The sequence below is a fragment of the Epinephelus fuscoguttatus genome, linkage group LG20 (genome assembly GCF_011397635.1).
Source record: "Epinephelus fuscoguttatus linkage group LG20, E.fuscoguttatus.final_Chr_v1".
NCBI classification, from domain to species: Eukaryota; Metazoa; Chordata; class Actinopteri; order Perciformes; family Serranidae; genus Epinephelus; species Epinephelus fuscoguttatus.
This window is the reverse complement of record NC_064771.1, coordinates 5,006,656-5,030,087: the sequence shown is the minus strand read 5'-3', so window position 1 is coordinate 5,030,087 and position 23,432 is coordinate 5,006,656. Positions and strand designations below refer to the sequence as shown.

The 23,432-nt window shown below is 45.1% G+C and overlaps 1 long non-coding RNA gene across 1 annotated transcript; it reads left to right on the top strand.

The window, feature by feature from the left end:
- Positions 1 to 1,375: 1,375 nt before the first annotated feature.
- On the top strand, positions 1,376 to 21,862 carry LOC125881035 (uncharacterized). Its single transcript, XR_007448188.1, has 3 exons — positions 1,376 to 1,480; positions 1,644 to 1,687; positions 21,836 to 21,862. It is a non-coding gene; the product is annotated as an uncharacterized LOC125881035 (long non-coding RNA).
- The last annotated feature ends 1,570 nt before the right edge of the window (positions 21,863 to 23,432 follow it).

Genomic DNA, 23,432 nt, shown 5'->3' with positions numbered 1-23,432 from the left:
TTTTTGCCATTCATGTGTATGGGGTTTGTCATTATAGATATCACCAATGTAGTTGCGGATATCTGCAATTGTTATTGCGGATATCTGCAACTGAATTGTGGATATCTGTAATTCCAGTTTGAGATATCTACAATTTAATTTTGACTAGTCATAATTCAAGTTCAAGATATCTTTAATTATCATCAATTGAAGATATCTACATGGTCCTTTCTAGATATCTTGAATTGAGTTTCAGATAGTCAAAGTGACGTTGTAGATATCTTGAATTCGAATTATGACTAGTCAAAATGACGTTATAGATATCCGCAACTGAATTATGACTAGTCAAAATGACGTTGTAGATATCTACAACTGAATTATGACTAGTCAAAATGACGTTGTAGATATCTCAAACTGGAATTATAGATAGTCATAATGTAATTGTAGATATCTATAATGACAAACGCCATACACATGAATGGCAAAAATAGTTTGAATCTTACTAGTCAAAACTGAATTACAGATATCTGTAACTGTTGACTAGTCAGAATGACGTCATAGATATCTGTAATTCAGTTTTGACTAGTCAGAATGACGTCATAGATATGTGTAAGTCAGTTTTGACTAGTCAAAATGACGTTATAGATATCTGTAATTCAGTTTTGACTAGTCAGAATGACGTTACAGATATCTTAAATTAAAATTCATACTAGTTTGCTGCCGTGTTTGTTATCATTTAGCTCCACTGGGTCAGGTATCCCCTTGGGAATAGCATCTCTCTTCAGGAAAAGTTTAGATTGTCCCTCCTTGGTCGGTAGGTAATCATCTTGATCGAAATGATCACCGCAAACACGATGATCGGCGAGGCGCAGGCTATGGACTGGTGTTTTTTCATCAATTTTCAGTACAACTAGCCATAACTTCCTTATATCCGGATATTTGTATGGCAATCGATGAAAGCTGCGCCTATTACGCCACATTTTGTTTTCACAATTAGGAAATGCACACTTACGAACCATTTTACTTTGCCAAACTGATCTCTGACTTTTTGCCTGTGGTAGAATCCAGCTGTCCAGCTGGGCTATTAGAGCTGTTCTCGCGAGATGTCGGGTGCGCTTTGGAAAGCAGAGCTAAATGGTAAACAAACACGGCAGCACACGGTTAAGGTAAGACAACACGTTTACATGTCGTTTTCTCTGACATTTATCCTAAAGATATGAGGCGGTCTTTGTGGAAAAAAGCTTGTTTAGTGGACTAACTTTGCACTTGAAGAGTTAGCCTTGGACCAAGACGTTCATTGCCTCTCGCTACCAATGTGCAATACACCTCCCAACCGCTATCGTGGCGCAGTAGAAAGCCGGTGCACTCATTCATTGCAGGACGAAGAAGGAGTGAAGAAAATTTCAGACATCCGAGATAAAATGCATGTTTATTGAACAATAACGGATATACAAACACACGGCAACGCCCCGTACACCTTCCTAACATCTGTGCCTATGAGGTGAGTACATTACATGTTTGATTTGAACGTTTATGGAGACGTGAATCGGTCTAGACCGGGAATCCCCAAACGAAAAACGGGGTTCGTTTTCAAGACTTTCATGCAATGAACGTCTTGGTCCAAGGCTATTAAAAAGTATGCCCTTTCACTTACGTTTTAACAGGTCTGACGCTACTAGGTGCGCCCCGGCTGACATAATAAAAAAAGGTGGGTAAATTTTTGTTGCTATTCTCTTTTTCCTATATATGTCTGCATTATTTATTGGCATGATAGCCATTGCAGACTGGTAGCTTAGTGATGGTTATCATGCATTGAATATATGGACCCTTGTTGCGGAAACCCACTGACTGTGTATGGTGCCTGTTTGGTGCTATGGTGTTTGTTAACTACTTGCTGACAACTCATGCCGCCTAAATCAATCCAATATATTCTTTAAGATATTGAAGAACTGAAAAAATGGTATAATTGGCTACCCAGATAAAATATGAGGCTGCTACAACCTTCTTTTTTTAAAATTCTGCATAGGCGGAAGTTACATTTTAATTTTTCTCTTCTGTATCTATTCACATCAGAGTAATTATGTAATATTTACAGTCTCTTAGACACCAGATTTGAAGTCTCAAAAGTCTTACCTTTCACCAGGTACCAGATTTATGGATGTAGCCCTTATAGTTCTGGAGATATACTCATTTTTATATGTGTATGGTGTGTCAGGCAGAATGTCCATAAAACATGAAAGGTTTATTTATATCAAGATCCCTATGCCTATGGTAATAATAACCATATGATTCACCTGCAAGATTGATGTTTCTGAATTTAAGGAAAATGATAACATACTCATGAAACAAATCAACACTTTTTACTTTTGAAGCAATCATTTGAACAAAGAACTAGAAAAAATAGATTATGATCCTTATGTCAAAGAATGTGGAGCACACTAGTACAGTATTTAGTAAGTATATACTTTAGTAAGTATTTCAAGGCCCTACTCAAGATCAGTCGTCAGTTTCTGAGTCAGTCAGGTCTGCATCTGTGATAGTGCTGCACGATTAATCTAATCACAATCGCGATGTCAGGCTGTGTGATTACATAACCGCATAAAAGGCTGCAATTTGCGATTTAATGTGAATAAATGTTAACGTGTGCCTGTGAACGTGACTGCCTCTCCTACAGTGTGCAGAGTTTGTCGACATTACGCCCACAAGCTATCCTGGTGTGTGCAGCACATATGGTCACATGACCACCAGGCATGCAGCAGTGACCAACATAGCCTCTGTAGAAGAGCATGAGCACGACCAAAAACAGGCTGAGTTGGTGGCAGAAAAATGCCACCATACACCATGCTATCGCCATATAACGGCGATGATGATGATATTATATGCCATCATCATTTCTGGCCCAGCCATGTTCAACTGGGCTTGGGACTTGCAGCTGTTGCTGGAGACTACCTCTCCAGATGCCAGCCTGGTAGTTGGTACGCATAGCATGCATAAAGACACAGTCCTCACATGGTGGTAGCTGGCTAGATTCAAGCTCCCCACGCCGCGAGCAGAAAAGTTGGTAGAGGGCTGTGTAGATGTCCTCTGTCGTCGCAGGTGCTGAACAGTTTAAATTTAAATGCTTGCAGCCTCTTGAAGAGGTCAGGGGATACTTCCCAGGACTGCCCCAGCTCAAGGAACACTTCTTGGAAATGCTCTGATCTTGTGATTAGCCTCAAGGCTCGGAGCTTACCACATCCTGCAAAGGCACTCACAGTATCACATCCGGTGAATGCATACATGCCAACCAGAGCATTACAGAACCCGTCTCCCAGCCTGTGACGTAGTTTGGTGAAATCAAGATACCTTACCTGGTTCTTTGTTCCACATTTCTGGAATAAGGGACAAGAGATATCAGCAGAGAATGCCAGGCAGAGCACCAGCACATCAGTGTCATCAGCTACTACTACAACAGCACTGTAGCCTTCCTTTGCAGCTGGGCTGCATGCAAAATGATTCTTGTGTCAGCCTCCTCTTGGTTTGACTGCAGGCCCTCAACCTCTGCGCACTGATACTTGGTGATGTGCAAGCAGCTTTCCTCACTGGCGATGTACAGCTGCTTGTCATTCAGCTTGTGTCTCAGTTTGGGCGTCTTCAACTCAGCCACCATGAACCTTGTGAGGTTTGTCTTGTTGGCCGAGCTCCCAAGAAACCCTCTTCATTGCTAAATCCAGTGACCTGGTGCATTGTTTCAGAACTATATTCCTGTGGTGCACCCCCGATTCTCTCTCTCTGCATTCTTGATTGATTCCTCCTGATATACATCGAAAACCATTCATTCAGGACTGAGTCTGCAAGTTGAGAGAAGGTCTGTTCATTGCCCTTCATCTTCTGAACCAGACTCATCCCATTGATGATGGTAGCAGATAGCTCAGGGATGGTCTCTGCTGGTAAGACTTGCTTCTCCAGTTCCCTGGTCAGAACGGCTTTGCCATTGCCATGGTCACTCGCCAATGGAGACGGGACCCTGAGAAAAACCAGCAAAGCCGTTCTGGCCAGGGAACTGGAGATGCTTGATGCTGCAGCTGCTGTCCTGCAACTGCAGTCGTAGATACCAGCTTCTGGAATGCCAGTGCGTGAGCAATGGCTTGAAATGTGATAATCAACCCCAAGAGGATGACCTTGACTGACTCAGAAACTGACGACTGATCTTGAGTAGGGCTTTGAAATACTTTAAATACTGTACTAGTGTGCTCCACATTCTTTGACATAAGGATCATAATCTATTTTTTCTAATTCTTTGTTCAAATGATTGCTTCAAAAGTAAAAAGTGTTGATTTGTTTCATCAATCAATTAATCTTTTTTATCTATAAAGCCCAATATCACAAATCACAATTTGCCTCACAGGGCTTTACAGCATACGACATCCCTCTGTCCTTATGACCCTCACAGCAGATAAGGAAAAACTCCCCCAAAAAACCCCTTTAACGGGGAAAAAAATGGTAGAAACCTCAGGAAGAGCAACTGAGGAGGGATCCCTCTTCCAGGACGGACAGACGTACAATTGATGTCATACAGAACAGATCAACATAATAAATTAACAGTAATCCGTATGACACAATGAGACAGAAAGAGAAAGAGAGAGAGAGAGGGAGAGAGAGGGGGAGAGGGAGATGGAGATGCAGGACAGACGGTAATGACAGTAGCTTACAACAACATTAATGAAAGTAATGATATTATAAAAATATCATAATTATAATTCTGGTTATTGTGGTACAATATGTTGAAAGTCTATATAAATGTCTGATAGTATACATATGTGACAATAATCATATGTGTATTGTTACAGTCCGGCTCGGGGACTGCAACCGATAACGGGAGGGGAGACGAGGTTCCAAAACAAAAGTGACATGTTTATTGAAACATAGTAAAAATAAGGCGAACAATCAGTATCAGTAATCAGTAGTGTAGGCGGGTGTGGATGCATGTGTGTGAGTGTGCGAAACAAAAAGAAAACCAAAGAGCACAGTGTTGTGGAAATTCTTAACCGATTCTCTGCTGCTGGTGAAGAATGAAAAAGAGACTTCTGCCGGCCGACAAAGTTTTTATTCTCTCAGCTGAGAAAAGGTCAATCAACATGTGAGCGAGCGGTCAAGATGAAGAAAGACCCTGAGCAGGGGGAGAGCTAAACATTTATACCTGGAGACCGCCCCTCAGTGGCCTGGGAGCGTCCTTCAGGGGTCTTCACAAAGGTCTTTGAACAAGTTGCTCTTTGTTACCTTTTGGTCTGCTGTAGGGACCAGCATCCCCCCCCCCAGGGTGTTGTTTCACACTTGGGGCATCCTGCAGGGTTTTACATGTCATTGTGAGAGCAAGAAGTCTAGACACAATACACAAAATGGATGTTTGCTGTGGGGACCAGCATTCCCCCCAGGGTGATTTTCCACACCCGGGGCATCCTGCAGGATTTTACACGTCATTGTGAAAGTAAGAGGTCTAGACACAATATGCAAGATGGGGACGTTAAATTTACAATCACAATTCCCCCCTTTTGATTATCTATTAATCAGTAATGGCGAAAACAACAGTGATTAAAAAAAAACAACAAAAAAAACCCATAAAGCAAATATTACAAAGGTTGGTCACAACTTGAATATCCGACACATTAGTTCACGTGGATTTAAAATGCATCATCATAGCAGTTGTTCAGAGGGGAAGGGAGATACAATGTCAATAACAGTAAAGGAAGGAATAAAAATAATAATCATCAAAAGGGAGGTAAAAATAAAACAAAAGTAAAGAAAACAAAAAGAAAGAAAAAGAAATGTTTACCAAATGTCATCATCAAATTCAGAGTCTGAGCTGGAGTAGTGAGGCAGATCAGGGACAGGAACTGAAATTGAAATTTGGTGGTCACTATTAACGTTCGCATGGACATACGTGGAGGATTGAATTATCTTCCTGGTAAGTACAGTAGGCAGCCATTTCAACACACAGGGAGTTATGGTGCAGAGTAAAAAGAAAATAATTACGACCGGTACAATCATTGTTAGGAACCATGATGACCATTCTTGACCCCAAACCTTCAACCAAGAGAACCATGAATCATCTGCAGCTGGTGGGGGCCTAATGGCATCTTGCATGTGTTTGATAATGTTGGTGATGTTCTCGTATTCATCAGGAACATAGAAACAACAGGAGGCATTAAGTATCTTGCAAACACCTCCTTTTTCAGCAAAGATGATATCAAGAGCAAGTCTGTGTTGAATAACTGCTGTTCTAATTGCAAACATTTCAGTGTTGACTAAAGTAAGAGCTGCTTCAGTTCGGTTTGCCAGAGAGAGAACAGACCAGGCCAGTCCATTAATTTTGTTCAGGGCTGCAGCGGTTCCCCCTCCTAAAAATAGAGACCAGCCAACATTGGCATTGGGGGAAGTCAAGGATCAGCCAAAACATAACCGTCATATTTTGAGGGCGCCAGTGATATCTCTGCGATCTCGAAAATGTGTGGACTGAATGTTAGTGATAGTGGGAACCTTCTTAAGGAAGACTGTTGTATCTGTGGTAACTATTGATGGGTGGCAACAGCCAGACCATTGAAACTGAGGTGGCAAACCATGATAAGCTTTTCCACCGCAAGACCACATTATTCGGTTGGGATGAAAGATGTTTAAATGGACACGCAAATCTTGTCAGTGTGTTATTAGGCCACCTATGGGAGCAATTAGTTGATGCCGTGGTGTTTACAAATATTTTAGTTTGACAGCTTGACTGTCCTAGATGAGGCCCTAATGATGATGCCGAACAAACACAGGTCTCTGCATGTTGTAAGGGAACATCAAATGCCATGTTACTGGGGGTTGAGTGGGAGTCAGTGCAGGTGATTTTGGGGTGTGCTGTAACTGAGACATTTTCCCTTAGTTGTTGGCCAGCAATCAGTAAAGTCATCATTCCCAGAGGGACAGTACATTTGCCATGTTCTTCTCTGCCCCAAGGTTCCTTCGTGTGACCTTGTGACACAATTTTTGCCGTGAGTGGTCTGGCTTGCCATCTGGTTGTCAGAGAATGACAAACCCAACAGTCACCAGGGATCTTCAGTTCCTTTTTGTGTAAAAGGGCTAAGGCACATGCATTGTTGTCGTTGCACTGCCTGAGGGCTTGCTGCACTGTGTTCCCTCTGTGGTCCATGACGCGTTTAAATTGTCTGGGTGGTGGCTATCTATTTCAGGAGTTGGTGGGATGGACTTAACATTTGGCAACATGTTAAGTGGGCGTCATGTGAGTCACGGTGGCCCATTGACCACGATCCTGAGTTGCCTGTACATATCGGAGTTTGGATATTCGATTCCACACCAATATGTACCTGCATCAGTTGGTCTGACATTAGAGATGACGATCGTGCTCCGTTGGAATGTGGGATTTTGGTCATGTTGAACGAGTCTTTGTTTGGGGCAAGGATTTTGCTCGTGGCTGCCACAACCAAATGCCAATCGCGGTCCACAGGGATCTCTGCACAGGTATTTGTCATATTCGGCATAATATGCACGAATTTGACCAAATCGCAGACTTTCAGGATAGATGTTGCAAGTGAATGTTGCACTCTGCCCTTCAGTCAGGGTGACAGTCTTGGCGGGATCATATGTGTAGGCTTCTATCAGCATCGCTGAGCATGATAGGAGCAGTATCAGGTGGTGCATGATGTGATTCGATGGGATGAGAAGGTTGTTGTAGTTGGTTTCCCACGTCTAGCTGGTGTCTGCTGCATTCACGGAGTTGTCCCTTGTTGTTCTCCTCTGTGTTCGTCCGTCGTCCGCGTCGTCCGCGTCATCCGGGTTGGCAGTTGAATTCCTCCGTCGGCTCAGGATCCTCCTGCAGTGGCTGGCGTGGACCCACCTTGCTCTCGGACCTTTACAGCAGTGTGCGTTGTCAGGAGTATCTGGAATGGACCTCGCCACCGTCTGGAGTGCCAGTGCTTCCTTCTCAGGTCCTTTATCACCACCCAATCACCGGGCTGGAAATCATGGAGTGGGGTGGAGGCTGGTGATGGGAGGGCTGCTTTCACCTGCTGAGAGATGAGAGAGAGAGGATGATAAGTTTTGCAATACTGTAACATGTCATCCTCACAAAGGCCAGTGGAGGGAGTGGTCTGGTTACAGGCTCTACTCCTAGGGATGGAGGTCTGCCAAAAAGAATTTCAAAAGGACTCATGTTTACTCTGGACCTTTTCCTCATTCTCATGTGTAATAGAGCAATAGGCAGAGCTTTAGTCCATGGCAGTCCTGTTTCCTCACAACATTTGGCTAATTTGGATTTCAGGGTGCCATTTTCCCGTTCGACAGCTCCTCCACTGGCAGCGTGATATGAACAATGTTGTCTGAGATCAATTGCAAGGAATTTACTGATTTGGGTTATTGCGGAATTAACAAAGTGTGAACCATTGTCACTGCTCAATCTTGTTGGTATTCCCCATCTGGGAATTATTTCAGTTAACAGAGCCTTTGCTACCACTTGGCTGCTTTGATGTTTTGCTGGAAAAGCTTCAACCCATTTTGACCACATGTCAACCATCACCAGGCAGTGTTTCTTCCCTTCAGCTGGTGACAGTTCTATGAAATCCATCATTATATGTTCGAACGGCCTGTTTGGTGGTGGGTGTGCAGCGTGTGTCATTGTTTCGTTCTTACCTGCATTATGTGTCACACAAACCATACATGATTGGCAAAACTTCTGTAAGCTGAAAAACCTTTGGTGAACCAATGTTGAGTCAGGGCATCCAACATTCCCCCTTTTGACACATGATCCATTCCATGTGTCAGCTTTGCAAAATGGGGAAAGAAGTGTTTAGGCAGGCAGGGTTTGTTATCGGGGCCCCACCAAACGTCCTCTTTCTGCATGGCACCACAGCGTTTCCACAGCGTCTTTTCCTGTGGTGTGGCAAAGGACTGCAGTGCTGTGAGGGAGCTGGGAATAGAGACTGGGGTTGAAACAAATGAAGGATTAAAGTTGGCGGGTTGGAGTGCAGCTCTTTTGGCAGCGGCATCAGCTCTTGCGTTTCCTAGAGAGACGGAGTCTGAGTTGTTAGTGTGAGCAAGACATTTGCAAACAGCAATTGATTTTGGGAGCAGGATTGCATTCAGAAGATCTGCGACCTTGTCATGATGGAGAATGGGTTTTCCGTCAGATTTTAAGAATTGTCTGTGTTTCCACAGAGTACCAAAATCATGCACAACGCCAAATGCATATCTAGAATCAGTGTAGATAGTTACTGTCTTGTTGTGTGCCAGTTTGCATGCCTCTGTTAATGCTATTAGTTCTGCCGCCTGTGCAGAATAGTGAGAGGGGAGTGAATCTGAGAAAAGTGTTTCATGGTTAGTGACAACAGCAAATCCAACCTTGTTGCGTCCAGTTTGTGGATCACGTGACGCAGATCCATCTACAAACAGAACCAGATCTGGGTTGATTAGTGGAGTTTCTTGTAGATCTGGTCTTGGAGAGCAAACCTGTTGGAGGACGGTTACGCAGTTATGTTCCTCTCCATCATCTGGTGTGGGAAAGAGAGTGGCAGGATTTAACACATTACATCTTTTGGCAGTGATGTTAGGCATTTCTAGAAGTACCGTGTTATATCGTAACCACCGTGCTGTGGAAAGATGGGAAGTTTTTTGTTCAAGCAGAATCATGGACACAGCGTGTGGAACTAGGAGAGTTACATCAGAATAGCCCACAATGTCTCTGGATGCCATAATTGCTTTCTCCGGCAGCCACAGCTCTGATGCATCTTGGGAGGCCCGCTGCCACAGGGTCCAGCTTAGAAGAAAAGTAAGCTACAGGACGTAGCTTGTTCCGTGATCCTGCAGCAGAACAGAAGTCATACACCCATTCTTCTCATCTACAGTTTGAGTAAAAGGCCTAGTTGGGTCAGGCAGACCCAAAGTCGGAGCGGTTTGTAAAGCAAACTTCAGCTTAGTGAAAGATTGTTCAGCCTCAAGAGTCCATGTGATCTTATCCTGTGACTGTAGATTTTTTTTATGAATGAGGGAAGAGAGTGGGGCTTCAAGAATGCTGTAGTTCGGAATAAACTGTCTGCAATAAGAACACATGCCAAGAAATGACATCATCTGTTTCTTTGTGATGGGCTTGGGAAGGTTTTGAATCGCCTCGATCCTCTTTGGTGAAAGCATCTTACCTTCAGAAGTGATGACATGACCTAGGAAAATGACCTTCTCCTGGACAAATTGAAGTTTAGACAGGCTTGCCTTGTGGCCATTGCTTGCCAGACGTTTCAAGAGTTTGACCGTGTCCACTTCACATTGCTCTCTGGTCGGACTGCAGATCATGAGGTCATCGACATACTGTAACAGGGCAGTGCCTTGAGAGAGAACAAGAGATTCAAGACTCTGTCTGAGAGCTTCATTGTAGATGGTGGGACTTTCACAATAGCCTTGACATAGACGAGTAAATGTGTAGCCTCGCCCATTGAAGTTAAAAGCGAACCAGAATTGGCTTTCTGGATGGACAGGAACACTAAAGAAAGCATTAGAAAGGTCCACCACTGAAAAGAATTTTGCATTAGATGGAACTTGAGACAAGATGGTGTAAGGATTCGGAACGTTTGGGGCTCTGGGTTGGACTGCTGCATTCACTGCTTGTAGATCTTGAACAAAACGCCACTCCGTCGGTTGGTCCTTATCTCTGATCTTTTTCACAGGGAACAGAGGTGTGCGCACTGGAGAGTTGTCGCAAGGAACAATTACTCCTGCTGCTTTAAGAGACTCGAACACTGGTGTTATACCATCAATGGCTTCTTGCTTAAGTGGATATTGAGCTTTGCAAGGTCTGAAGTCTGATTTTGGAGTAATGACAACAGGTTCACAGTTTTTTATGAGGCCAACGTCATACTGACAGCCCACAGTGTCTTTGGGACTTCCTGTAGGGCTGTAATAGCTGCTGCTTGTTCTTCAGACATAAAGGAAAAACATTTAGAAGTGCTTTGAGGTACCAGCTGGATTTTTCTTTGAGTGTGCACAACAGATGTTAAACTTTTATAGTAGCACTGCAGTGTTGGTGAAAAGAAAATAGATCGATCAGATGTTTCTTGCCAATCGGCTGCTGCGCTGACATGCTTTTTACGAATGGGCCCAAATCATCCCAGTTATCTGATGTGTGTTTTTGAGTGCGATGTGTGGCACGGAATGATTTAGAGTGTACACATCACACTGAGCTGGTGTGAGGAGGACTGATATAGCGCATTTATGTTGTGTCCAATAAATGTGTATTAGTGTAAGTTCATCAAATTTGTCTCTTAACCAGTTTTCCTCATATGGTTCATCAAGTCCTGATGACACATGAGAGGTGCAGTGAAGGTCCTCTGGTGTCATGCAGTCTGTTGCATCTGTTAAGACCCTATTTCTGGCTTCTGTAACAAGCTCAAAGGCAGTTAAAGGTTGCAATTTCCATTGATATGCATACTGCAGGTCTAAGGTGTGGTTAACAAAAAGGTGTGAGAAATTTGGCTCTAGGTCAGATAGTCTGTAGACCTTCACGCCTGCTGGTGTTGAGATCAGACAAAGGCCCAATTTGCACATTAAGTCTCTGCCCATCAGATTGATGGGACAGACTTCAGAAAGTAAAAATGCATGCTTGAAGTTGGTATGTGGTCCATCCTCACATTTAAGTGGGACAGTGATGTTTTCTCTAATTGTCTGACCTGATGAACCAACAGAATACACATGATTCCCACTCAATTTTGGTTTTGTAGTGAGCTGTAAGGCTCTTATCACAGAATGCGTAGCACCTGAGTCAACCAAGAAGACAACATTTTGTTCTGAAATGGTCAATGTGTGTTGTGGAAATCTTTTGAAATGATCGGATGTGTACTGAACATATGTTAAAGCAATTGCATGTGTGTTGGCTGAGCTCTGAATGGATTGTGAGTTAATCTGCCCAGTATGTGTGTGTGGTGCAGTACCTTCCCCCGATCTCACAGGTTGGTTGGGCTTGTCAGCAGGAGTCCATCCTCTCTGGCAACCCCTGACCTTCGTCAATCTGAAGCTCCTTCTGAATTTTGTGATGAGCGTGCCGGGCAGTTCGTCTCCAATGTCCAACTTGTCCACAGTGATGACAGACATCGTTGGGAAATGCTGGATCTTTTTCCAGTTCTTGCCCTGGTCGCGCTTCTCTCTTTTGTGTCCGTGTCCTCGGGCTGTATTGTACATGGTTACTGCTGCCATGTGAAGCTCTTTTGTGTTGTCTCTTCCTTTTCTTCTTCTTTGAGATTATTTGGTCATGGGCATGTATGGCGTGTCTACGGAGTTCTGACAGGCGTGCATCATTCCAACCAATGCACGAACTTTTAACAGCTGAGGCAACTTCTGGTTTAAGCCCGCTCAGAAAATAATTGCTGAGGTGAATTTCCCACACACCTGGAGTATTGCTCGACGTCAGACTGTTCAAGGCCACTGTATGTGCTGAATATTTCCGTCAGGCGAGTGAGATATTCGTCAGGGTTTTCACCATCTCTCTGTTTGCAGGCGGTGATCCTCTCCATGTGGATTTTGACAGGAAAACTTGAGTAAATGCTTCACAGATACGAGTGACAAACTCTCTATACTGAGCATTTGATTCATCTTCCCAGGTGATGTGCTTACACGAATGTCAGCCTCTGGGAATTTTCCAGATATTTTCTTCCAGTCTGTGGGTTTCATTTTGGTGATTAATAGTCTCTTTAGTTCGTTTGCAGTTGGTTTAAACTCCTGGCAAAACGTGGAGAATTCCTCAGCAAATTGTTTACCTGATGCTGCGGGGTTGGGCAGGTGTTGTGAGGCTGCCGTGATGTCGGCGGAGGTCCAGGCCCGGAAAACCAATGTTGCTCCTTGTGGTCCAGACACTTCAACCATGGGCATGTTGAAGGCTGCATCTTGATTGGGATTGCGCAGTCTGTGTGCAATCGGAGATGAAAGACCTTCTATTGAGTTTTGTGGGGAAACAGGCGCATCAGGATGAGCTGCTCTTGAGTTGGTGTTCTGCTGTGTTCTGCTGTCCGCTTGTCCTTCTCCGCTGGGTGTTGTAGAGCAGTATGGTGGTGGGGCTGAAGGGGAGCTGCCGTCGAGGTCTGGGTCAAGCTTCAAAGCCGTCAACTGTGGATTCAGAGAAGAAGAGATCTGCGAGTCTTTTGTTCTTTTTGTGAATCTAGCATTTCGTCTGTTTCTTTTTCACACATAAAAAAGGCAGCTGCTTCATCACTGTCTTTCTATTACGACTTTCTGCTTCCTCCTTCCACATTTTTAAACATTCCATTTGGTTTTCCATTAACTCTAATTTCCTTATAGAAATTTTTCTTTTGCTTCTCATTAGTTGCTCTTTTTCCTTAAGTTTCGTTTCTAATGTTACATTTTTTACACTGAAGGATCCCCCTACTGGGAATTCAAACTCAGTTGTCCAGACATTTAAGTATTTTAAACTTTTATCCCCATATTTCCTTCTCATTACATCCACAACCGGACCCTCCAGAGGCCGAGCCTCAACGGAGTTTCTCCCCATCCCGAGTGAGGAGACCGTGCACGGCAAACAACACAGACGTCTCTGTGAGGATCGTTTCGTTTCTAAGGCACAAACAATTTAAAGCCCACATCCAACTGGGACTGGAACCCAAGGATGTTTCACACAGTTAACTGGGACTTTCACCCAAAACTGCTTCACAAGGATTCCAACTGGGACTTTCACCCAAGGATTCCTACGGTCAGGGCGCTTAACCCTGACGTCACGGTTGTGGATAAAATAAAGAATGAAAATATTATGTCGAATTAAACCCCTAATTTTTGGAAAGAAAGAATTTAAAAGTCAATGTTTCAGTGCTCACCAGATGAATTTTCGCTAAATTGAGTTCGTGGAATCCCAGCGGCGACGATCTGGGGCGTTTGCAGTCAGTCCTCCCTTCTCAGAAGAGGACTTGAGGTTGGAGGCTGGAAATCTTTTCCTTTCCAGGATGGCCTGTCACTGTCCGCGTCCCGTCCCAGACGATCGCTCGAGGGATCCCACTTCTGACACCAAATTGTTGTGGAAATTCTTAACCGATTCTCTGCTGCTGGTGAAGAATGAAAAAGAGACTTCTGCCGGCCGACAAAGTTTTTATTCTCTCAGCTGAGAAAAGGTCAATCAACATGTGAGCGAGCGGTCAAGATGAAGAAAGACCCTGAGCAGGGGGAGAGCTAAACATTTATACCTGGAGACCGCCCCTCAGTGGCCTGGGAGCGTCCTTCAGGGGTCTTCACAAAGGTCTTTGAACAAGTTGCTCTTTGTTACCTTTTGGTCTGCTGTAGGGACCAGCATCCCCCCCCCCCAGGGTGTTGTTTCACACTTGGGGCATCCTGCAGGGTTTTACATGTCATTGTGAGAGCAAGAAGTCTAGACACAATACACAAAATGGATGTTTGCTGTGGGGACCAGCATTCCCCCCAGGGTGATTTTCCACACCCGGGGCATCCTGCAGGATTTTACACGTCATTGTGAAAGTAAGAGGTCTAGACACAATATGCAACATGGGGACGTTAAATTTACAATCACAACAGCCGCGCCGTGGCGTCCCCCTCCGACGGCGTGGAGTCAACCCAGAGTCTCGGCCAGCATGGGGATAAATGCGCTCCACGGGGCCCAGGTGTAGCACATCTCCTGATGACGGTCCCACCTCTGCCGAACCTGGAACATAGAGCAGACCAACCAGCAACCTGCCCACACACACCCCCAACGTAGGGGGCGGGGCCGTCACACCCCCCCCCCCCATAAGAGAGGGGTTCCCAAAAGGAACGCCTCAACTGCTGGCTCCCCAAACACAACAGATGAAGACTTACATATACTTACATATTAATTACACAATCCTTATACCCAATACACATTTCTTAACTTTACAAGTACTACAAAACTCACACTGACCGTCCTACCGCTGATCCCTGGCAAGCCAACCAGTCCAATACCGTCCCCCGGCAACTCCGGCGCCTGGAGAAGCGGTTAAGGGTAAAAAGACCAGAGGGTTACACACGAGTCAAGCAAAACAATCAGGACCTGTAGACTCTCGACAGGGCATCGGCCACAACGTTTTCCGAGCCTTTGATGTGGCGAATGTCCAGGCAATATGACTGCAGGTACAGCATCCACCGCATCAATCTACGATTTGGGCAACGGACAGAGTGCAAGAAAGTCAACGGATTATGGTCAGTATAGACAACAAGAGGAACGCTTGAACCGACATATACATCGAAATGTTGCAATGCCCAAATGAGTGCGAGGGTCTCTTTTTCTATAACCGAATAGTTCAGCTGGAACGCATTGAACTTTTTCGAGTAGAAACTCACGGGCCGATCTACACCGTTGACATCTCTTTGCAACAACACCGCTCCGGCCCCCACGTCACTCGTGTCCACCTGGAGCTCAAAAGGACAATCCAACCGAGAGGCTGCAAGGACAGGAGATGAGCAGAGCACAGACTTAATGTTATCAAAAGCTTTTTGACACAAGGATGACCAAATGAACCGGGCATTTCCCTTTAACAGGTCAGTGAGGGGCGCTACCACAGTAGAAAAGTTCTTACAAAAACTGCGATAGTACCCTACCAGGCCGAGGAAACGTTGCAGCTCTTTTTTCGTGGTGGGGGCTGGATACTCTTCTACAGCACTCACCTTAGCCTGCACAGCGCACACTTTCCCCTGCCCCACAACTTTTCCCAGGTAAACCACAGTGGCCTTGGCGAACTCACACTTCGCTAGGTTCACTGTCAAACGGGCATCACTCAACCGAACAAACAAACTGTTAATACGGGCTAGATGTTCCTCCCATGTCTCACTAAAAATGACAACATCATCTAAGTAAACTGCGCATCCCTCCAACCCAGACACCACCATGTTCATCAACCGCTGAAATGTTGCCGGTGCATTCCTCAATCCAAAACTCATCACAGTATATGCAAACAAACCAGAAGGTGTAATAAACGCAGAGATCTCTCTGGCTCTGTCGGTCAGTGGAATCTGCCAATACCCTTTAAGGAGATCGAACTTACTGACAAAACGCGCTGCCCCAACCTGGTCTATGCAATCCTCAATTCTCGGTAACGGGTAAGCATCAGGTTTTGAAATTGTGTTTACCCTGCGGTAATCTGTACAAAACCTGGGACTCTTATCAGCTTTCTCAACAAGCAAGCATGGTGATGCCCAACTGGAGGATGACGGCCCGGCAATCCCATTTTCAAGCATGTATTTAATCTCGGCATCCATCACTTTGCGCTTTTCCTCTGATACACGATAGAAACGCTGCCGGATTGCTTTCGCGGTACCCACATCTATATCATGTTTCACCAAATGAGTTCGACTCGGTGTATCACCAAACAGATCAGGAAAATTTTGGATCACCGCAGACAGTTGAGGACTCTGCTCCTCGGTCAAATGTGCCAGCAACAATGGCAGATTTTTTAACGTCTCACTGTTTGACAGTCGGCGCCGCAGCAGCCCGTCATCGGGGCCCACGACCCCACCGTTCTCCCCCGCTAAGAACGGACTCCCTGCCGCTGCCACGGCTGACACCGACTCAGACTCACGACAATAATATGGTTTCAACAAATTTATGTGACAAAGTTGCGTCGCTTTCCGGCGGTTCGGTGTTGACAGAATATAATTTTGATCGGTCACTTGATGCAACACAGTGTACGGACCACAAAACCTAGCCTGGAAAGGCGAATGAATCAATGGCAGCAATGCCAGAACCTGGTCACCAGGACTAAAGACGCGCCGTTCTGCCTGCCGGTCATACAAGCGTTTCATCTTTCCCTGGGACAATAACAATTTACCCTTGGCCATCTCCCCCGCTGAATACAAACGGTGCCTGAAACCATTTACATAATCAATCAGGTTTGATGGAGGTTCTGACAACGGTGCAACCGCGAGTGGTCCACGCACTGAATGGCCAAAAACTAATTCATTAGGGCTAAAACCGGTGCTGTCCTGTACCACTTCCCTGGCAGCTAACAGGAGCCACGGCAGCCCTTCCTCCCAGTCCTGATTTAACTCGACACAATAACTACGCAACAACGATTTAAGTGTTTGATGAAACCTCTCCAGAGCACCCTGGCTCTGTGCATGGTAGGCAGAAGACATGTTATGTTTGACCTTTAACTGTTTCAACACTTGTGCAAAAAGATGGGATGAAAAATTTGAACCCTGGTCACTCTGGATAACTTTTGGTATCCCAAAGATGGAAACAAACTGTGACAGTGCTTTTACAACTGACCTTGCTGTGATGGACCGCAGGGGATACGCAGCTGGATAGCGCGTGCTTTGACACATCACTGTAAACAAGTAGTTGCTCCCAGATTTAGAACGAGGTAAAGGCCCCACACAATCGATCACTAAATGTTCAAACGGCTGTGCAATTGCTGGGATGGGATAAAGTGGAGCAGGCTTTATCCCCTGATTGGGTTTCCCCGTGATCTGACAGGTGGGACACGATTTAATAAAGTGTGACACATCCCTCTTTAATCGAGGCCAAAAAAAATATCGTAAGATGTAGTTGTATGTTTTACGAACACCAAGATGTCCCAACTGATCATGTGACGCTTTAAGGACATCATTGCGAAATTTCTCAGGAACCACAATCTGAAAAACTGGCTTTCCAACAAAGCTTACCCCATGTGGTGACCATTTCCTCACCAGGAGACCCTCCTGCAGCAGATAGCCACCAGCAACGCTTCTCTCAGCCTCCTTGGAGAGAACAGCGTCAAACATCTGGCTCAAGGAAGGATCAGCTTTCTGCTCTGCCCCTAGATCACTGCGAGAGACGGACAGCAAAGAATCAGGGACATTAACAACATCAATCTCATTCACCTCTTCTCCTTTCTCAGGCTCCTGCTGTGCACGACTCCTGGCCCGTGTCACAGCACAAGCTGTAAACACTTCAGGGAAACACTGAGCATTCTCATCCAAGCTACCAGTTACAATGGGTGAAGATGACACAATCGGGGGTGGTGGACCCCCGGCCCACACTCGGCTGCCAGCAAGACCGTTTCCCAAGATGACATCCACCCCTCTGATGGGCAGCTCAGGGCGGACCCCCATGGCAACCTCTCCCTGCACCAGACCACAGTCAATGCAGAGAGAATGCAGTGGAACAGGCTCAACATTTAATCCCATACCCCGCATCAAAACAAAGTCCCCAGTGTCAGAGTCTCTAGAAAAAGGCAACACAGAGCTCAAAATATATGAGTCATGTGCAGCTGTGTCCCTCAAGATTTTTACTGGTACACTGTTACCTCCCACCAGTGACACGCGGCCTTCGGACATGAATGCTGAGAAATCAGGTCCTCTGCCACACTTGAGCTGTTGAGGAGGAGAGACAACAGAGACAGGCGCCACAGACACAGCACAAACACCAGAATTTCCCCGCCGAGCATTAGCTTTTGGGCATTCAGCTTTCCAATGTCCCCTTCCTTTACAAAAGTTACAAATTTTTGAAAAATCGGACTGAAAATGTCCCCTTTCAGTGTACTCGGACTTACCATGGCGTGAAGGCCGCTTCCCTTCCCACCTGCCTGGGGTGCGATACATACCACCAGCCTCAGGAGCCCGGGAGTCACTCCCGTGTATCAACACATACTCGTCAGCCAACACAGCGGCCTCGGCGGCAGTCTTCACCTTGTGCTCACTGACGTAAACTGCAATGTGGCTGGGAATAGAATTTTTAAATTTTTCCAACACAATCATATCACACAAAGCATCAAAAGTATCCACTTCAGAAGCAGTGCACCATCGACCAAAAAGGGTGGCCAGATCCCTGGCAAACTCAACATGACTTTGTTTACCAGACTTCTCCCAGGATCTGAATTTCTGCCGGTAGGCCTCGGGAACCAATTCATAAATTTTTAACACTGCAGTTTTAACCGTCAAATAGACTCTGCTGTCTGCCACTGACAGAGCCGAATAGGCTTCCTGTGCACACACATTGCAAAAGAAGAGTACGATCAGAATCGGACCAACCCCTGCTCTCAGCTACACGCTCGAATAGAGAGAAAAAGGTGTCGGGGTCTCGTTCACTAAACTGAGGGACTAACCGCAGATTACTACCAACATCAAATGACGGACTGGAACCCCCAACGAGGTCACGGGCAGCTCCTCCAGCATGCAAGCTCAGCCTCCGTTCTTCCAGCTCCAGCCTTTTGAGTTTGGTCTCTCTCCTCAGTTTCTCCACCGCCAGCTTCTCCATCTCTGTCTGCAGACACAGCAATTCTTTCCTCTGTTCAAACGTCAAAGTCACATCATCACGAACACACACATCACTGTCCCCCACAGGACCAGTTTTGAAACACCCTTGGTCAAACAGATTGGTTTTGATAATATTTTTCATGTTTTCCTTCATTCTTTTATCACCAACATCCAAGTTAAAATATTCTGCAACATGGACCAATTGTTCACGTGAGAAGCCTTCCAGCAGCTCCTCTGATGGCTCTTTCAAAAACTCCTCCACACTCGCCATTGCTCAGCAGCACTCACCAGTCCGCTGCCTCTTGGCCACTGAAAAAAAACAAAACAAAACTGCAGCAGGCTGAGCCCCACACAGCCCCCCCATACAGCCGGAGCGTCACCGCAGGACTGTCCCTCTACCTGCCTAACCAGACTAGCTAAAACTCCCCCCCTAGTCTTCAGGCGCTAGTTGCGGTGGGTACTTACCACAGACCCGGCGAAGCAACCAGCAATTGGTGACCTGCAGTCTCGGCCGTGCTCCCGAGCAAACTGCTCCAGCCACTTTCACACCACACTACAACCCCCCACTACGAACATCAAAGGGAGTCTGCACTTCAGCCTAACAGAGACAGAAACAACGGCAACTTACGATGGCTGCGGCTGGCTGCCGGACCCACTGCCACAATGAAAAAAAAAAAAGAAAAGAAAAACCCGGCCAACGTGCCCACAATTACCTTGGCGCACCAAGCAGCGGCTTCAGCAAACAAACACACTCACCCTCGTCGTCCATACTACTCCCGAGCGATCAGCTGAGTGTTCATTCAATCACCGTGAACGGCAACAGCTGCGTGCTGATGTCACACTACAACCGGCTTCATTCACGAAACCCATGAAACTCTGCCCACAGGCCTCACCTGAGATCCGGAAAATCAACTGGGTCAACGATCCCGGACGAGCCCCCACTTGTTACAGTCCAGCTCGGGGACTGCAACCGATAACGGGAGGGGAGACGAGGTTCCAAAACAAAAGTGACATGTTTATTGAAACATAGTAAAAATAAGGCGAACGATCAGTATCAGTAATCAGTAGTGTAGGCGGGTGTGGATGCATGTGTGTGAGTGTGCGAAACAAAAAGAAAACCAAAGAGCACAGCCGCGCCGTGGCATCCCCCTCCGACGGCGTGGATGGAGTCAACCCAGAGTCTCGGCCAGCATGGGGATAAATGCACTCCACCGGGCCCAGGTGTAGCACATCTCCTGATGACGGTCCCACCTCTGCCGAACCTGGAACATAGAGCAGACCAACCAGCAACCTGCCCACACACACCCCCAACGTAGGGGGCGGGGCCGTCACAGTATAATAACAGTAGAAGTATGACTAATGGTAACAGCAGCAGCAGGAGGCATCTGGCAGGACCACGGCAGCAGCACAACCACACACATCACACCATCCAGGCACCGCTGCGATATGAGTTAATCTGAGAGACAGTGGAGCACAAAGGCTCTGGAGAAGAAGCCAAGTTAGTGACATGCAGTACAGCCGAGTTAGCAAGATGTAGTAACAGGGCATGAGAGAGAGAGAGAGAAAAGGAGAGAAGGTGCCCGGTGTATTAAAGGAGGTCCCCCGGCAGACTAGGCCTAAGTCAGCCTAACTAGGGGCTGGTACAAGGCAAGCCTGAGCCAGCCCTAACTATAAGCTTTATCAAAGAGGAAAGTCTTAAGTCTAGTCTTAAATGTGGAGACAGTGTCTGCTTCCCGGACCGCAACAGGAAGATGATTCCACAGGAGAAGAGCCTGATAGCTGAATGCTCTGGCTCCTGATCTACTTTTGGAGACTTTAGGGACCACGAGTAACCCTGCATTCTCAGAGCGCAGTGTTCTGGTGGAATAATATGGCACTATGAGCTCTCTAAGATATGACGGAGCTTGACCATTTAGAGCTTTATAAGTTAATAGTAGGATTTTAAATTTAATTCTGGATTTTACCGGGAGCCAGTGCAGAGAAGCTAAAACAGGAGAAAAATGATCTCGTTTCTTAGTTCCTGTTAGTACACGTGCCAGTGCATCCCTATATTCAACGCATGATAACCATCACTGAGCTATCATGCCAAATTGTGAACTAGAGATGTGTAGCAAGTCAAAAAAGCAAACTAGAAATTGCCCACCCATTTTATTGTCGTGGGTGAATTTTGGGGTCTTGGCTCATGGACTATAATGGCTAACATGCTAACTACTATTTCTATGTCACTAGTCACATGAAACAAATTTAGGACGATAGGAGACAGGTTGAAATAAACCGAAATTTCCCTTTATAATGCCTATTACAAACTTGTGTATGGTCCGTTACGCTTAAGTTCTCTCTCTTGATATTAACTTTCCACATCTTTCTTGTTTCATCATCAGAAGGAAAGGTGTGGAAACTAAGGGCAGTATTATATTTGGCAGACGCAGTACACAAAGGTACACAGCAGTTTTCAGATGAGAAACCCTGCAGTCTTTGATATTTTGTCCTCCTCATGATAAAAACGCAAATAAAAAGTACACTGTCAGTCAATACTGTTCCAATTAAAAAATGAAACAAGAATGAACAGTAATAATCACTCTTATGGAACTGTCTAATTATTTCTCGTTTCTCTTGTTCTCTTTTCCCCTTTCCCTAGCAATGGCGCTACAACTGCGAAAGTCGGAAGTTGCACATCTGGCTAATACTTTTAATGGAAGTAGACAGAGCGCAACGAGTCACACCATATGACCATGCCCAACGGAGGGACACTGGTGAATTGTAGGCGCCATCATTAAAATCTATGGCTAGAAAAGGCAACCAGGGGCTGAACCCAAAACGTTAACAAACAGGCTAGCTAGTGAAAAACATTAGACTTCAGCGTGAGAGTATCCTTGTTCTCCTGTGCATGATGTCAGAGCAAAGGTTGGGATGATGTCGGGACACAAATGTAACCTTTGCTTAGTAGTCAGTTTCAGTCTGTCACTTGCGTTTTGACAATTCTGCTTTCTATGATGCCTGAGTTTGTATTATTCACTGTTTTCAATAAAGTTGAATTGAAAGGCAGGGCTCAGCTCATCTTTTTTTTTTAATAATGTATTTTTATTTTTAAACAATTATAACATCAACATTTGTAGGTATGATACTCTAAGTAAAATTGTGAACTAATAACAAAACAAAACAAACACACCAACACACAAAAAACAACCAAGAAAATAAACAAAAAATAAAGTACACTGAGGGAGAAATCAATAAATACATTTAAAAAATGACATACAATAAGATAAAAAAAGGGGGGAGATTGTGATGATACCCTTATAGTCTTAAATGTACACATTCACCGTAAAAAGACACTTCTTGTTCTTTTCTGAAGGGCCTCTGGAACCTTCCAGTCAGTTATGATGCTTCCTTTTAGAATTAAGTCCCTTACATCACTAAGTGATTTATCAGTGGCTGCTATACATTTAAGAAACTGGTCTCATTTCTTTCTATTTTGGCACTGAGTCTTTCCATGGGAAGTACTCTGAAGATTTCTTTAAACCATTGTGTTACTGATGGAGGTTTGTCTTGGATCCAATTAAACAGTATACATTTCCTTGCTAGGAAAAGAAATTTACTCAGCAGCTTAGATCTCCAAGAGTCTAAGACTCCTGCTTTGGATGGCAGTCCCAATAAAAACTGTCCAGGACCTTTAGAAATATTACATTTCAGAATTGTACTTGGATCTTTTGCTATACATAACCAGAACTTAGTGATTTTAGAACAGTCCCAAAAATCTTTTTTTGTTTGTTTGGTCAGACCAAACACACCACAAGTTTATTTACAGAAAATAAAGAATACGATGCAACTATAATAACACTGTAATGGTCAGAGCTAGAGATGTACGATATTGGATTTTTTTTGCCATATCCGATATGCTGATATGTAACAACTCATTTGGCCGATAACCGATACCGATATCAATATACCCACTGTTTTCCCCACCTAATTTTAGTGATCATCAAGTCTTTTCTGGAGTGGAACTAACATCATATTTTACATGCATACTCTTATCAGATTGCGAAGGAATTTTGTTGTGTTACAGCCTTTAGCCTTGTTGGTCAGTAAAGGAAATGGATGATAACTATGCTTAAGGTAACAGTCGGGCAGCAGAGGGCCTAAAAGAGGCATCAAGGTCAGGCTACTTGACCTTTGTTATGAACACACTCCATCTATTGTCTTCCAGTTCTGGCAGAAGGAGTACAGCTGCCCAGATA